The sequence below is a fragment of the Bidens hawaiensis genome, unplaced genomic scaffold (assembly GCF_021521415.1).
Source record: "Bidens hawaiensis isolate Kalapana, Puna unplaced genomic scaffold, B.hawaiensis_p1.1 tig00028810_1, whole genome shotgun sequence".
In the NCBI taxonomy this organism is placed as follows: domain Eukaryota; kingdom Viridiplantae; phylum Streptophyta; class Magnoliopsida; order Asterales; family Asteraceae; genus Bidens; species Bidens hawaiensis.
In genome coordinates, this window is record NW_027494735.1 from 275,177 (window position 1) to 287,961 (window position 12,785).

Below are 12,785 nucleotides of genomic sequence, written 5' to 3' on the forward strand. Positions count from 1 at the left end.
TAATATCATCTAGTATAGTATTATGAACAAGTAAACAAATAACCGGAATAACTTTCACGTTCACATAATAGTGTCAAATTTGAAAGTGGGAGTTGTCAGATCAAGTCACCTAATGATAAAACCGATAATACAAAATCGATGGATCCTATAAATATTGAGAAACTTTGCACAATACCAAAAGTCGACGGACCCCTAAAATTTTAATAACTTGTGTAAAAGATTATATGTGGTTGGAATGGATGATCCCATCTAGTTTAAGTTTAAATCAGATGTTAGTGACAACAATTCTAAATGCATGGACCCAACAATGACATTGATGCAAGGTACCATTTCTTGTCATTCTTAATCTTCATGGAATGTTTCGAATCACCTTTGACGGTTACAGCATTAATCAACCTGCATGCCCTTGCTTTTGTCCATTTGGGACCCCACGATGCGTTCGCACCTCCTAACGAATAGAATATAATAATGTGCATCATAAGTAGCAGGTAAGCTAATCACCATGCTCAAAATTTAAAACTAACCTCTCTAAAGATTCCACTGAGAATTTAACAAATTCTGGCCAGAGCAAGAGGTCAAAGCTATTAGAAGGTAAATGATATTGAGGGGAGTGATCACTCAACCACTGCTCAGTTTTACTACATTCATTGTTGACCTAAAGTTTTATCACAATTTAGATTATATTCCCATGCATATAAAAGTACTAAAACATGAACAAGAGGATTATAAAATACCTCCGTTTTCAAGCTAGGGGGCAGTGAATCAGCAATCGAACGGTAATCTGCAATACAAGTTAGCAGACGTTTTGTCGCTTGTGCTCTAGCATTCGGATCCAAGTTTTCAATCTCTATAGAATCTAAAAGCTACGAAAACAAAGTGATAAAATGCATGAATTCTCTTAGATAAAGATATGTATAGTTTAACTGAAATTAGTATATACCATATAGATGTGTAAACGAGCACAGCCGCTCGAGTTGGACTCGCTAGAAGCTCGAGTTGAACTAAACTTGAACAAGCTCGGGTCAAAAAACAAGCTTGTTTAATAAATTTGCCAAAGCCCGAGCTTCACTTATCAAGCTCGAATTGGCTCGTAATCCTAAACGAGACTGTTAATTATATAACTTTTATTGTATGTATTAAACATATATATTAATTATTATATATGAAATTATGATTAAATAATAGGGTAAGGTTAAAATGCGAAGTACAACAAAAATGAGAAGGGTGAGAAGGAATCTAATTCATTAATCTTAGATTTGGATGGTAGATATTAATTTAAAAATAAAAATTCATGAGAATGACATTAAGACAATAACCCACTTATGATGACTTTCTCTCTCTACATGCAAGGCACATGTCAATTCCCCCATCATTTTAAAACGTCCATAACTTTTTATACGCCATTTTATAAAAAAATCATCATAATAACAAGCGTTTTTTATCTTTAATATGAATGTCATACTGTTATGTATAAAATAAAAAAATAGTGGGTTTTTTTATATTGTGTTATTTGGTTCATTGTGTTTTTTAATTGGGTTTTTCTATGCATTGTGTTATAGATTTTGGTCATTGTGTTTTTCAATTGATACTCATATTAAAGATAAAAATTAATACAAAGATTACAACATCATTGTGTCTTTTTGTTCGTCATTGTGTCTTTGTGCTCAACATTTGTCTTTCTACTTGTCCTTTCGTTTTAGTCATTCTGTAATATGTTCATTGTATTTTGTTCATAATACACATGTGGCATTCACTTAATCTGAGAAAAATAGTATTATGTTCATTGTGTATTATGTTCAAGTCATTGTGTAATATGTAGTTTTGTGTTTTACGTTTTAGGTCATTATGTTATATGTATTCACCTTTGTTTCTTATGTTTCAGGTCATTGTGTTTTATGTTTCATGTTATTGTGTAATATGTATTCATCATTGTGTTTTATGTATTAGATAATTTGTTGGTATTTTTCATTATATTTGCATATTATTATTACATAACGGTGTTATTAGTACTTAAAAAAAACACAATGATGAGCTGAAAGACACAATGACAATCAGAAAGACACGGTGATGAACAAAGACACAATGACGTAATTTTTTTTTTCTATAACAGAATTATACTCATTAAAGATTAAAAAACGTTTTTTATTATGGTGAACTTTTTATTTTTTTAAATATCATATGAAAAAGTTATAAACGTTTTAAAATAATGGGGGAATTAATATGTGACTTGCATGCAGAGAGAGAAAATGTGTACTATTACTTTTATACCATTTTCCTTTGGTCCCCACTTGACACATGTCAATTAATTATGGTTATCACACTTCTCATTTTTGTTACTTTTAGCCTTTGTATAATAATTCAACCCTAAATAATAACTAAATAATATACTTTACGCTATATATAGGAAGAGCTACTCAAGATGGGCTCGCTAAAAACTCAAATCGAATTGAGGTTCGTTTAGTGAACTAGCTCGAACACGAGCTTCTCATATCGAGCTCAAGCCAGCTCGCGAGCCTAAAAGAGCCTTTTATTTGAATGTTTTTTTTATTTAATATGAACGTATATAATAATTATCATATATACAATTATGAAAAAAATCACTAAACAATGTATTTATATTATATATAAAATTTGTAACTAAACATATATATGTAAAAAACTATGAAAACATACAAATAAGTAATTAATAAAAAACAAGCTCGGGCTTAAAAACTACTCATGAACCAAGCTTGAACTTTAGAAATAGACTCTAAACAAGTTGAGCTCAAACCTAAACAAGGCTTGGGCTAAAAAAACACAATGATGAGCTGAAAGACACAATGACAATCAGAAAGACACGGTGATGAACAAAGACACAATGACGTAATTTTTTTTTCTATAACAAAATTATACTCATTAAAGATTAAAAAACGTTTTTTATTATGGTGAACTTTTTATTTTTTTAAATATCATATGAAAAAGTTATAAACGTTTTAAAATAATGGGGGAATTAATATGTGACTTGCATGCAGAGAGAGAAAATGTGTACTATTACTTTTATACCATTTTCCTTTGGTCCCCACTTGACACATGTCAATTAATTATGGTTATCACACTTCTCATTTTGTTACTTTTAGCCTTTGTATAATAATTCAACCCTAAATAATAACTAAATAATATACTTTACGCTATATATAGGATGAGCTACTCAAGATGGGCTCGCTAAAAACTCAAATCGAATTGAGGTTCGTTTAGTGAACTAGCTCGAACACGAGCTTCTCATATCGAGCTCAAGCCAGCTCGCGAGCCTAAAAGAGCCTTTATTTGAATGTTTTTTTTATTTAATATGAACGTATATAATAATTATCATATATACAATTATGAAAAAAAATCACTAAACAATGTATTTATATTATATACAAAATTTGTAACTAAACATATATATGTAAAAAACTATGAAAACATACAAATAAGTAATTAATAAAAAACAAACTCGGGCTTAAAAACTACTCATGAACCAAGCTTGAACTTTAGAAATAGACTCTAAACAAGTTGAGCTCAAACCTAAACAAGGCTTGGGCTCGCCTCGGCGAAACCCTTAGTTATATATAACTACAATTAAAGTATTTAAATATACATATATAAGTTCAATATAAATGTATATAAAATAATTAATAAATAATAAACGAGCTCAAGCTCGATTCGGCCTGCTTACACCCCTAATTCTAGACACCTTTCTAGATTTCCAATACAAATGAAAGCTTAATCAAAAGCAAGACATTACTTAATTATCCTAATGAAACGCATACCTTGTTACGAGTGTTGCAAACACGATCCTCTGTGGTGTTTCTTTGGTCTTTAGCTTGCTCAGCCTCTATATCTTGTTCTGAAAGCATCTGTTCTCTCTTTTGAGCTTCAGCAAGCTCTTCTTTTGTAGTCGACACATACAAATTGTCAGAAATTTGAATATTATTTGCCAAAATTTTCTCGGCAGGAGAAAAAAAACTCCTAGGTACAGGGCCTGCTCTTCAATAAGCTGAAGTCACAAACCAAACTGAGATCAATATCATAATGTTTTAATCCATTTTCACCATTTTTTTAGTAACAAGAAGCAATACTTACTGACACGGATTCTATTTCAAATACTCCATGAACGTTAAGTTTCACTCCAAATTCAACTTTCGCCTTTTGTACGATGAAAGGTAGATCAATCTAAAAGAAATTATAAAATTTATATAAGTAAGATGAATACAAATGGGCAAAATGTGAAATGAGTCAAATGACATTCATGAGCACAAGCTTATGAGATACTTACCATGAATCGACCAACTTCAGCCGGAAAGTTCATCTTGTTGGTGTAAAAAACGTCAATGCCTTGTGGGGTTCCAGGATATTGAATCACGCGATCACTTGGAAATGAGCTGCCTTTGGGAAAAAGGGTAATATCTTGCTGTGTTTCGTTTACACCTTCAACTACTAGAAATCCTAGCGAGTAAGGAAATAAATCCTGAACCTACATTAATATTATGAATCGTTTTAGAACATAATCAAGAAGATAATGAAGGATAAACCAGTCCAATTTATAGAAGCGATCAATAAACGAAAACTAGTTGTTGCCAATCAAGAAATTTATTGAACAACTTAATGACATGCGCAAGCTTCATTTATGGTGTGGTTTGACCACCAGATCCGGTTTATAGTCCACTTTTCAACATTTGTGAGAAATAGACATCAAACTATTGGAAGCTAAAAAGAAAATGATTAATTAATAAGGTCATCCTAAAAACTACTCTGCCTAAATATGATTAACTATTCATTAGAAATAATTCTGAAGATGGAAATAATATTCCTACTATACTCAATAAACAGACATATCATGTCTTTTGTTTTCACTCTACAGCAAATAAACAAACAAAAACCTTCTTTTTTCATTCTTATACAGTTTGAAGTATAGCAATCAATATAATATAAATTGTAGCTAAGAGAATCAAATTAAACAGACAATCATAGAAAAGTACTAGTAACAGAAGGATGCAGATAACGAACCTTATAATCTTTAAACTGGTGAGTCTGGTTAAGCATTGCACATTGAATAGCACATCCTCTAGCAACGCATTCACTAACATTCGGTATTCTCCTCGGTTCTTTCCATATAATGGAAGTTAACTTCTTAGAAATAGCTGGTACGTGAGATCCATAACCCGAAAGCTCAACAGCATATATCTTGTCAACACTCATGCCAGACTCCTTTACAGCATTAATATAAGGAACAGTTATCCTTTCTAGCAACTCCAATGACAATACCTCAAACTCATCCCTTGTTATAAACCCGTTCACATCTATATCACCAACTAGACACTTAATAGTAAACCGCGCTTCCACATCCGCACTTAGATCTTTCTTTAACTTCTCACATGATGCCATAAGTCTCATAAAAGAATCATTACTCGAGTAAATATCAAGATTGTATTCTTGTTTAAACTTTTCTGCAAAATGTTTAACCAAAACGTCATCAAAATCTCGACCTCCCAAATTTTCATCAAAAGAATGTGACAGTACTTTCATTTTCCCTGATTCAAAAGCCACAACCGAGACCTGGGTGTCACAGTGCCCGATGTCTACAAACATAACATTAGTTGGTCTGTATCTCGGGAAGTCGGGCTTGCCCACACCATAACCTAACGCAATGGCAGTACATTCGTGAATCAACCTCAAAGGTTTTAAACCAGCAATCAATGCAGCATTAAGGTACTCGCGCCTTTGAAGGTCTGTGAAATACGAAGGAATCCCAATAACACAGTCTTTAACAGAAGATCCAAGGTTTATCTCGGCTACTTGCTTCAAATGTGCAAACAACATCCTCAAAATATCAACCGGTGTGAATGACCATGTTCTGTTCAAGTACTGCAAATGAATCAAAACGCCACCGGAAGGGCCCTCGCTAGTCTTGAAAGGAAGCAACCTAATATCATTTTGCACACTCGGTTCCGTGTACTTCCTGCCAATCAACCTCTTAACCTGAGAAATAGTTGATTCTGGATTATAGTTGTTGAGCGCTGCAGAACCGAAAAATCTTTGACTCTGACCAAATGAGACCACTCTCGCGCTTCAATTCAATCCATAATTCATCAGTACATCAATTCCACCATGCCTCTCGGCAGCAATAACACAGCTCTTCAAACCCAACGGCACTCATTATCACAAGTATGTATAGTCTAGACTGATTCAACTTACCTGTCTGTCAAAAAGTGTTTAGCATGAAGTCATTTAACGCCAACATCAAAATGTAAATAATACAACTAGTAAAGATAATACAAGTGGTGATAAAGATGAACATGAATTGTATTGTAGTGCTAACGAAAATCAGTGATGCTACAAGAGAATCAAAGTGCTTACGTTTCGAAATGAAATGAAAATGAAGGTGTTCGATCACTTAACGACCTTTCATTGTACAATAATTATTAGCCTTTTCAGCTTCTAAACATCTGCGTTTAATCTCACATGCCAATAATTAGAACCTCTCAGGTGTTTGGGATTGCTTATTTTTACCGACTTATAACTTGTTAACTTCTTGAATAATAATAAGGTGTTTGGGATTGCTTACATCATAAGAGGAAAAGTTTCATAAGTTATACTTATGTAACTTTTTAACTTAATGAAAAGTTATAAGGAAGTAAAATAAGGAAACCCAAACACCCCCTTATTACTAGATAAAATTAACAACTTGGGAATAGTATAAAATTCAACCCCAATCGATAAAATAATAAAATAATACTTTTTTTTTAATCTCAATGTAAATATATTCGTTTAGCAAAACTATAAATTAATAATTACTAAAATATTCCAAAACTCTAAGATTGTTTAGTAAAAAATGAATCTATAGCCACTTGTTTGTGAACTTTGAGAATCTCCTAAGAGTGTTTAATATTGTTCATTGTCTAACTTTCAAATTGAAAATTTTGTCAACCCACTGCACCAAAACGTGTTGAGTGCATCCTTGGTGATCTCTCTTATACTCGCATAATAGTTTTCGTTGTTGATTGGTTATCGTTGATTTTTAACACCTTTTAGTTTAGAAGCCATAGTTGATGTGATTTTAAAAACTATCATTAGATTTTATAGTTTAGAAGTTGTGTACCCTTTCCATGCACATGTGGTCACCTTTCTTGAATAACACAAAAAATGTAATCCTGGCACCTCAAAACATGGGGTCGTGCTTCCTTTTCCGCACCCCTGTGTCCAGCTGTTGTTGATACATAAGAAGTCGTCTCGTTCTTTTTTAATTATATTTTAAATAGATTTAATGTATATGGGTAGTTTTGTAATTATGTAAGGCACATTCACTATGGGATGTATAGTGATTGAGAACATTTTTTATGCTCATTCGTTAAGGGATGTTTAACAAATGAGGGTTAAAGTATATGGGTCATTCGCTAAGGATGTTGGTGTGCGTGAGATGGGGTATAAAAAGTTGTTAGGTTTTTCAGAAGTTTGTTTCACACAATGTCTAGTTTTAAATTTATAAAAATGATTTTTATCTTAACTAAACCACACAAATAGGCAAGTGTACCTATTGTATATGTAGAAAAGTATAAGTAAGAACCATGTACCGATCCACGAAGACACTTGTTTAGTTTTTACTATTAAATCGTCGTATCTATTTAATTGGAAGTAAACTGATGTGCGAAAATATATATATAAATAAAACACAAGTCGCAACAAAGCTTTAAAAACCAAACAATCTATCCTAGTTCACACAAACGGCAAGTGTACCAATCGCGTATAGCACAGATAAGGAAAGTCCGGATATCGAACTCGAAGACACGTGAAAACGTTTTTAATTACTAAACTCTAACTAAGACTCACCAAAATAATATTTAAATGATTTTTAATATTTAAAATTGATTAAACTTCTTAACTTAATTAAATGAAAACTTTTAACAAAACTCTTTAAAAACTTTGACTGCAGTGATAAAAACGTCTACCTAGGAATGAATCATGTTGATAGAAATAACAAGACAACGGATTGAAAATATTCAAGACACCGGTTATAAAAGATGACACAACTAAAACTTGTTTAAGAAAGTCAAATTACCTCTCAGTCTCTCTAACAATCTCTAACTTATTTTAGTTGATTTTAAAGAATAAACCGGACAAACAATTATTTACGTGTTCAAATACCGACTCACCTCTCGGTCTCACCGACACACTAACCTAGTGGAAACGAATACTACGCACCCTAGGATAGAGGAACAATTTAACTTAACCCAAATTAAACCAACTAATTGCACATAAACACTCAAACTTGACAAGACAAAAACCCGCTCTCGCGCGGTCTTAATTCTAACAAGTAAAAGCAACGAGACAATATTACTTCTTATCACCTCTCGGTCTCAAAGAAGGTGTATTTTAACTGATTTTAGATGATTATATTACCCACTTATCCCTACGGTTGTACACCCCGCAAATAAACCCAAAACACCAAGTAAAGAGTTTAACAAGCAATCAATTAACCAAAACCAATTCAATTAACTAATGCAAGAGGATTATAAGCAATAACAAATAAAACACAGCCATCACACACAATCTAATTTATGGTTTAGTTAAACTTTACATCAATAATTCAAGTCTTGAACATTAACAATCCATTAAACAAGTTAAAACTACTCAACAATCATTTATCCTAGGTAGAACAAACAAGTTTAGCTACTCATTACTTTTGGACAGCCATGCATACTCAAGAAAAACACCATAAACATCATCATAAACATTATAAAACTCATTCAAGATCCAAACACAATCAATTATAAATCAAACTATCAATCAATTGCGAACAATTCAAATCAAAAGACCAAATTAATAAAGTTAGGGTTCTTGAACAATAATTAAAGTTTAAGGATGTTTTACTATCAAGTATGGTTGATATTTATGATTGTTTGAAGCCCCTAGCTGCTGCCCCAAGATTCCTCTTCCTTCTCCAGCCGCCAACAGCCTCAGCCGCCACCTCTTTCTTCTTTTCTTTCTTCTTTTTCCGGCCGGCTGCAAGAGTTCCGATCGGAACTTTAGGGTTTCTAGGGTTTTGGTTTTGATTTCGTGATTTGTAGCTGAATAATGGCTAGTTACTCATGTTATTCATTAAATATAATAATATAAAAGGCTTTTAAGAAGTGGGCTTGGGTCGGGCCTTGACTTATAAGTTTGAAAGTTGCACAATTAAGCCCCTAAACTCTTCAATTTAACTCTTTTTCCACCAAACTTCACAACCTACAAGTAAACAATTATCTTTGTAATATAAAGCATAAACAAACCATAAACCTTAATAATTATACTAAAAACAATTAAAACATGATAAAAATGATACGGAAAGTAAGTGTGTTTCACTACACATCATAAACATCATTATCTTTATCACGAAGTCGCTTGCGTCACACATCAACTCGAATGGTAACGACCAGTCGGGAGCAACCATGATCGGGGAATTAACTAGTTTGTCTTTTAGAAGATCAAACGCCTCGATACACTGCTCAGAAAAAGTAAATGGAGCATCCTTTTCCAAAAGTTTGGTCATGGGTCTCGCGATTTTAGAAAAATCTTTGATGAACCGGCGGTAGAACCCGGCATGACCTAGAAAGCTACGAATTGATCTCACAGAAGTAGGCGGGAGAAGATTAGAAATGGTCTCGACCTTTGCCCGGTCAACCTCTATCCCCGCACTTGAGATTCGATGACCTAGAACAATGCCCTCACGAACCATGAAATGACATTTTTCCCAGTTAAGGACTAGGTTGGTGTCAACGCAGTGGGACATCATCCTCTCAAGATTTGCTAAACAATGATCGAAGGAACTCCCAAATACGGAAAAATCGTCCATGAACACCTCCATGGAGTCCTCGATCATATCATGGAAAATGGCCACCATACACCTCTGGAATGTGGCCGGAGCGTTACAAAGTCCGAACGGCATACGTTTGTAAGCAAACGTTCCGTAAGGGCAGGTGAAAGTGGTTTTCTCCTGGTCGTCGGGAGCTATCGGAACCTGGAAGTACCCGGAGAAACCATCTAGGAAGCAGTAGTACTGCTGACCTGCTAAACGCTCTAACATCTGATCAATGAATGGGAGAGGAAAGTGGTCTTTCCTGGTGGCATCATTCAATCGGCGATAGTCGATGCAGACTCGCCATCCCGTCACAGTCCTCGTGGGAATAAGCTCGTTCCTCTCGTTGGTGACGACAGTCATGCCACCCTTTTTAGGAACCACTTGGACTGGACTCACCCAAGCACTGTCAGAAATGGGGAAAATGATCCCCGCATCAAGGAGTTTAATGATCTCCTTCTTTACGACCTCTTGCATTTTCGGATTAAGCCGCCGTTGCGGCTGGACGACAGTTTTGAAATTTTCCTCCATGAGGATTTTGTGAGTGCAAAACGAAGGGTTGATACCCTTGATGTCGATAATCTTCCAAGCAATAGCCTCCTTGTGTTCTCGTAGCACCCTCAACAACTTCTCCTTCTCGACCTCGGTCAACGCAGATGCAATGATAACCGGAAGCTTCCTCTCTTCATCTAAAAAAGCATACTCAAGGTGGGAAGGTAAATCCTTAAGCTCTAAGGAAAGAGGAGGACTCTCGACTGAAGGTCGGTCCATCGGATCGTCTCGTACGTTCTCAGCAGACACGCCAGATTCAGGGGTATGCGACTCGGTGTCGTCATTTAAGGACTGATTGGTTACGGCAACCATTTCAATCTCCGGAATCTCCCTATCGAGAATCTGGGTGTCGGAGGCATATCCTCCACAAATTTCACTGAGAAACTCCACGACATGCTCCATGATGGTATCAATGAAGTATAAGGAGTCATCAGCAGACTTGGGGTGTTTCAGTGACTGTCGAACGTCAAAGGTGACGTTCTCATCCCCAACTCTTAAGATTAATTTACCCTCACAGACATCGATCAATGCCTGTGCAGTGGCAAGGAATGGTCGGCCCAAGATGAGTGGGACACTATCGTCATCGTTCATGTCCAGGATGACAAAGTCCACCGGGAAGATGAACTTGTCGACACGAACAAGCATGTTCTTGACCACCCCTCGGGGGTATTTCACAGAACGATCAGCAAGTTGGATACTCATACGGGTAGGCCTCGGTTCGCCTAGTCCCAACTTGCGATACACGGAATACGGCATAAGATTAATACTGGCACCAAGATCTGCCAGCGCATGGACGACCGTATTATCACTCAAGATGCAGGGAATTGTGAAACTCCCAGGATCGGACATCTTTTCTGGTAACTTTCTCTGCAAGACTGCAGAGCAACCAGCACTCAGAGGAATGGAAGACACTTCGGCTAACTTCTCTTTGTTCGATAGAATATCCTTAAGAAACTTTGCGTATTTGGGCATTTGCGTAAGTGCTTCAAGGAAAGGAATATTAAGATGAAGTTGCTTCAGAAGATCAAGAAATTTGGAGTTCTACTCCTCGTCTCTATCCCTACGGACTCTCCCGGGAAATGGGAGTCTAGGTTTGTAGACTCTCGGTGGTGTGCTGGGTGATGGTTGGTTCTCGGCCTGTGCTGAACTTCCGAGTCTGTCTCTTTGATGCACCTCGGCCGGTGGAGACTCCAACTGAATCTCCTCGTTTACCTGCTCCTTCACATCTACCGCAAGCTCGCTAACGACTCCTCTCGTCGCCTTTTGAATCACGGGCTCGCTACGTGCCCCCACACCGCTCCTTGTCGTCACAGCCTTCGCAAACGCCTTCGGATTTTGTTCAGTGTTACTTGGAAGTGTACCTGGCGACCTCTCATTTAGACGACTTGCTATCTCTCCCATCTGACGCTCAAGATTTTGAATTGACGCTCCTTGATTTCTCATGAATGACTCGTGCTCCAGGAATTTCTCTTGAGTTTCTTTGTGACGGGAGTCCCCCCGAGTCATATACTGCGACAACATCTGTGTCTGTTGTGCCATCATCTCCTCTAACGTGGGCTTCTTCTCCTCACTACTCGTTCCCTCACCGGAATCCTGGAATAGGCTCTGACGTTGCTGGAAGCCGGACTGATTTCCGTTCCTCCAGTTGGAATTTTGGTTACCTCTCCACCCCGAATTATAAGAATTGAAAGAATGTTGATTTCGGTTTGGATTATTAACGAAGTCGACTGCGTCCTCCTGGAAACCTACGGGGCACTGAACGGCATCGTGTCCCCCTCTACAGATCTCGCATAACTTACTTTTCACCTGCAAGTCCTTCACGATTTTTGCTAACGCTTCAACTTGTGCCGCAAGTGCGGTGCTCGTGTCGACCGAATGTATGCCGCGTGATAGGGAATCGACGGTTTTGGTACTCTTAACTGGTGGTCGCTGGTATCCACTCATAGCTAAACCGTTAAACAAGGCAATGCACTCATCCGTATCCTTCTTTGTCAGTAGGTTACCTCTTGCAGCTGTGTCGAGCATACTCTGAGTTGCGTACGTCACTCCGTTGTAGAACTTCTCGAAAACCGCCCAGTCTTGTAGGCCGTGGTTTGGACATAACACGAGTAGATTTTTGAACCTTTCCCACGCCTCGTAGAAGCTCTCGGTGTCCTCCATCTGGAAAGAATGAATTTGGTTACGCAAACGAGCGGCCTTAGCCGGAGGGTCGTATTTTTCAAGAAATTGGGCCTGCATGGCAACCCAAGTAGCAATGGATCCCTGTGGGAGGGACTCAAGCCACAGACTCGCATGATCAACGAGTGAGAACGGAAAGATTCGGAGTTTGATGGCGTCTTCAGATACGCCGGCAAGATGAAACGTGTCGCATATACGTGTA

At 36.7% G+C, this 12,785-nt stretch overlaps 1 pseudogene across 1 annotated transcript; it reads right to left on the reverse strand.

The window, feature by feature from the left end:
* Positions 1-387: 387 nt before the first annotated feature.
* On the reverse strand, positions 388-6,217 carry LOC143577802 (heat shock 70 kDa protein 16-like; annotated as a pseudogene). Its single transcript, XR_013143172.1, has 8 exons — positions 6,214-6,217; positions 5,026-6,170; positions 4,295-4,492; positions 4,098-4,191; positions 3,789-4,003; positions 735-845; positions 525-655; positions 388-448 (listed from the first exon to the last, which is right to left on the reverse strand). The product of XR_013143172.1 is annotated as a heat shock 70 kDa protein 16-like (transcript).
* Positions 6,218-12,785: the final 6,568 nt, after the last annotated feature.